The sequence below is a fragment of the Harmonia axyridis genome, chromosome X (assembly GCF_914767665.1).
Source record: "Harmonia axyridis chromosome X, icHarAxyr1.1, whole genome shotgun sequence".
NCBI lineage: Eukaryota > Metazoa > Arthropoda > Insecta > Coleoptera > Coccinellidae > Harmonia > Harmonia axyridis.
The window spans coordinates 34677406-34682405 of record NC_059508.1 but is presented as its reverse complement, the minus strand read 5'-3'; the positions used below and the strand labels follow the sequence as shown (position 1 = coordinate 34682405).

At 43.6% G+C, this 5000-nt stretch overlaps 2 non-coding genes across 2 annotated transcripts in view; one reads left to right on the top strand and one right to left on the bottom strand.

The window, feature by feature from the left end:
• Window positions 1-163, bottom strand: part of LOC123687500 — a 1906-nt gene extending 1743 nt beyond the window's left edge. The window contains exon 1 of the ribosomal RNA XR_006749222.1: window positions 1-163. This exon is cut by the window's left edge and continues 1743 nt beyond it. This is a non-coding gene — a ribosomal RNA (small subunit ribosomal RNA).
• Window positions 164-3798: 3635 nt separating this feature from the next.
• LOC123688284 lies at window positions 3799-3917 on the top strand. Its single transcript, XR_006749813.1, has one exon. It is a non-coding gene; the product is annotated as a 5S ribosomal RNA (ribosomal RNA).
• Window positions 3918-5000: the final 1083 nt, after the last annotated feature.

Sequence of the window (5000 nt, the reverse complement as noted above, 5' to 3'; positions counted from 1 at the left end):
TCTAGAATTACCACAGTTATCCAAGTAAATGTGGGTACGATCTAAGGAACCATAACTGATTTAATGAGCCTTTCGCGGTTTCACCTTAATTTGGCTTGTACTGAGACATGCATGGCTTAATCTTTGAGACAAGCATATGACTACTGGCAGGATCAACCAGGGAACTGCGTGCTTATACGATCGGTCCACGAGATTGCCGGTATGGCCAAACCCGTTCGCCTCTCGTCATGTGGCACTAGCCATGTCGATTGACTTCGACTAGCGCCGCACATCAGTAAGTGCAAGTCCTCGACGAAACGACGTAACAGCCCCCAGTCAGCATGAGACTCAAGCTATATATACATCATCATCATCTCGGACAAAACACCGATCAAAAATGAGAAAGTTTCTAGAAACAATCCCTCGCCAAGGCGTCCATATATAATACGAACCCCCGGCTATCAACTAATTTCTTATACACATTCCATCTCGACCCTTCGCTATACATGTGAATATAACGACACGGTGATTCGAGATTCAACAATATTTGTCGCTCGGAACGAATTGAGTGGTTGCAAATTTTTTGTGAACATAACCCGCAACGGGCAGAGGATCACGATTTTAAGGTTGGTCGCTTAAAGGCCATTCGACTACAAAGAGACGAAGCGGACCGCGACCTCGCTGCATGAGGTTGACGAAAGCGACCCAAGATGCGAAAGCCGAAACCAACACACCTTGCCAGTACCCAAACGCCGAGGTCGGATTCGGGTCTACCACTTACCAACTGAATATCATCCTAAAAAGAACTCCAAACAGTCTAGGACAGGACCCATTCTCCACCCCTTCTATATATGTCAGGAGAACCCCGGATTCCCCTCCAGACACGATTTAGCAAACTTTTCCCGATCGATCCGACCCACCGAGGCCGTTTCGACCGTTCGCCGCGCCTACTAGAGCTGATTTCTTCGGACTCCGATCAGAAAATCCGCCGATGCATGTCGTTAACACCTAGTCCGCCTCGTCCGATCGATCGAGGCCGTTTCGACCGTTCGCCGCGCCTACTAGAGCTGATTTCTTCGGACTCCGATCAGAAAATCCGCCGATGCATGTCGTTAACACCTAGTCCGCCTCGTCCGATCGATCTAGGCCGTCTCGAACCACCCATCGCGCATCGAAAGTCGCATCTCTCGAACTCCGATCCGGAAATCGGCCGATGCATCACGTTAACTATTTCTTATATATCTAATATAATATACATGGAGACGGTAAGAATTCTTTTAATCGAAGATATACATATACTTCTCATCAATATCCAAAAGCTTATCGAAAAATAAATTACTCAACTTTTACGTGAAGAATCGTTCACCCAAACCTTATCCCCTATATATGTCAGGAGAACCCAAGGTTCCCCTCCAGACACGATTTAGCAAACTTTTCCCGATCGATCCGACCCACCGAGGCCGTCTCGACCGTCCGCTGCGCCTACTAGGGCCGATTTCTTCGGACTCCGATCAGAAAATATACCGATGCATGTCGTTAACACCTAGTCCGCCTCGTCCGATCTATCTAAACAGTCTCGACGCACCCAACACTCTTTCAAAGTCGGATTACTCGGACTCAATCTGAAAATGGACCGATGCATGACGTCAACACTTAGCCCGCCTCGTCTGATCTATCTAAGCCATCTCGACCCACCCAACACGCCTTCCAAGTCGGATCACTCGGACTTCGATCTGAAAATCTCCGGACTCATTTTTATGAATATCCCCAGTCAGTAAGAACGTTATTTCGCCAATATATACCAACAATAAACCATATTCCAATAGCTGAACCAAAAATATAATTCCCGATCCAAACGTTCTGCATCGCCCAACGCGACCACCTTCCCTATATATGTCAGGAGAGCACAGGGTTCCCCTCCAGACAACACTTACGCTCTATCCCCGACTCTCGGTCGATCGATAGGCCAGGTCAGCGGTGTCTGTTTCGGCCGAAGCTCGGACTTTGGTCAAAATGTTCCGATACAAAATTTGAACCAAGATAGATACAGATATGATTCCTTCTTAAATATACGTTGATTATCGAACAGAATATGGTAAATATTTTGCGATGACCGAGGATTTCATGAATTTTTTTTTTTTTTCGAAAAAATTTTCTATTATCGGAATTTCCTCAAATTTCATTTGGTTGCCTCCTAATGCTTATTAAAAATGATAACCAACAATCAGAATCATTATTTATCATTTATTTCAATTTTTATAATGAAAAACGTTCACGTCCTTTCGCGCCTCTCGATCGTCGTTTACGTGATGCATCGGTCAGCCCTAGTTTACGTGGTGCATCGGTAAGATCGAGTTCACGTTCTGCATCGGTCTGCCCGAGTTTACGTGGTGCATCGGTAAGATCGAGATTACGTGGTGCATCGGTAAGATCGAGTTCACGTTCTGCATCGGTCTGCCTGAGTTTACGTGGTGCATCGGTATGATCGAGTTTACGTTCTGCATCGGTGTGATCTAGTTTACGTTGTGCATCGGTAAGATCGAGATTACGTGAAGCATCGGTATGATCGAGTTTACGTTCTGCATCGGTCTGGACTCTGAGATATATTTTCGACGTGAAAATGTTCCGATACAACTTTTGAACCAGGATAGTTAGAGAGATGATTTTTTCTGGGATGTACGTTGATTGGGGAATGGATTGTGGAAAATAACTTGCCATGACCGAGGTGTTCTCGAATTTTTTTTTTTTTTCGAAAAATATTTTCTGATTTTGGATTTCACTCAAATTTGATTTCGTTGCCTTCTAATGTGTTCTAAAAGAGTAAATCAGTAATCAGAATCGAAAAATATTTTTCGGATTTTTTTTTTTTTGAAAAAAAATTTTCTGATTTTGGAATTTCCTCAAATTTGATTTGGTTGCCTTCTAATGTGTTTTTAAAGCGTAAATCAGTAATCAGAATCAATATTCATTGTCGACTTTAATTTTTATAAGGAAAAATGTTCACGTCCTTAAACGCCTCCCCATCATTAGCCCGAGTCCAAGTCGATGTCAGTCCCGAGCGGACGGTGTCAGATACTACCTATCGCCCCGGTCTGGACTTGGCGAGGTATTTCGACGTGAAATGTTCCGATACAACTTTTGAACCAGGATAGTTAGAGAGATGATTTCTTCTATGTTGTACGTTGATTGTGGAATGGATTGTGGGAAATAACTTGCCATGACCCAGGTGTTCTTGAATTTTTTTTTTTTTCGAAAAAAATTTTCTGATCTTGAAATTTCCTCAAATCTGATTGCGTTGCCTTCTAATGTGTACTAAAAGAGTAAATCAGTAATCAGAATCAATATTCATTGTCGACTTTAATTTTTATAAGGAAAAATGTTCACGTCCTTAAACGCCTCTCCATCGTTACCCCGACTCCAAGACGATGTTAGACCGGAGCGGACGGTGTCAAATGCGACCGATCTCCCCGGTCTGGACTTAGCGAGATATTCCGACGTGAAATGTTCCGATACAAAAATTTAACTGTGATAGTTAGAGAGATGGTTCCTTTTGTGATGTACGTTGATTGTGTAATAGAATATGGAAATAAACTTGAGATGACCGAGGTCTTCTGGGATTTTTTTTTTTTTTCGAAAAATATTTTTCGATTTCGGAAATCCCTCAAATTTCATTGAGATATGTCCTAATGTGTTCTTAAAACTTAAATCAACAATCAGAATTAATATCCAAAAGTTATTTCATTTTTTATAAGGAAAAACGTTCACGTCCTTTCCGCTCCCAAAAAGTGAGATATCATAGAAAATATCGCTATATTTGTTGTTTACGGCCATACCACGCTGAAATTGCCAGTTCTCGTCAGAACACTGAAGCCAAGCAGCGTCGGGCGCGGTTAGTACTTGGATGGGTGACCGCTTGGGAACACCGCGTGCTGTAAGCTTTTTTTTTACGTTCTGCATCGGTCTGCCGAGATAACGTGGTGCATCGGTATGATCGAGTTTACGTTCTGCATCGGTAAGATCGAGATTACGTGATGCATCGGTAAGATTGAGATTACGTGGTGCATCGGTAAGATCGAGTTTACGTGGTGCATCGGTAAGATCCAATTCACGTTCTGCATCGGTAAGATCCAGTTCACGTGGTGCATCGGTAAGATCGAGATTACGTGGTGCATCGGTAAGATCGAGTTTACGTGGTGCATCGGTAAGATCCAATTCACGTTCTGCATCGGTAAGATCCAGTTCACGTGGTGCATCGGTAAGATTGAGATTACGTGGTGCATCGGTAAGATCGAGTTTACGTGGTGCATCGGTAAGATCCAATTCACGTTGTGCATCGGTAAGATCCAGTTCACGTGGTGCATCGGTAAGATTGAGATTACGTGGTGCATCGGTAAGATCGAGTTTACGTGGTGCATCGGTAAGATCCAATTCACGTTCTGCATCGGTAAGATCCAGTTCACGTGGTGCATCGGTAAGATCGAGATTACGTGGTGCATCGGTAAGATCGAGTTTACGTGGTGCATCGGTAAGATCCAATTCACGTTCTGCATCGGTAAGATCCAGTTCACGTGGTGCATCGGTAAGATTGAGATTACGTGGTGCATCGGTAAGATCCAGTTCACGTGGTGCATCGGTAAGATGGAGATTACGTGGTGCATCGGTAAGATCGAGATTACGTGGTGCATCGGTAAGATCTACTTTACGTTCTGCATCGGTCTGCCCTTGTTTACGTGGTGCATCGGTAAGATCGAGATTACGTGAAGCATCGGTATGATCGAGTTTACGTTCTGCATCGGTCTGCCCGATATTACGTGGTGCATCGGTCTGCCCTAGTTTACGTGGTGCATCGGTTTGGACTTAGAGATATATTTTCGACGTGAAAATGTTCCGATACAACTTTTGAACCAGGATAGTTAGAGAGATGATTTTTTCTGGGATGTACGTGGATCGGGGAATGGATTGTGGGAAATAACTTGCCATGACCGAGGTGTCCTCGAATTTTTTTTTTTTTCGAAAAAAAT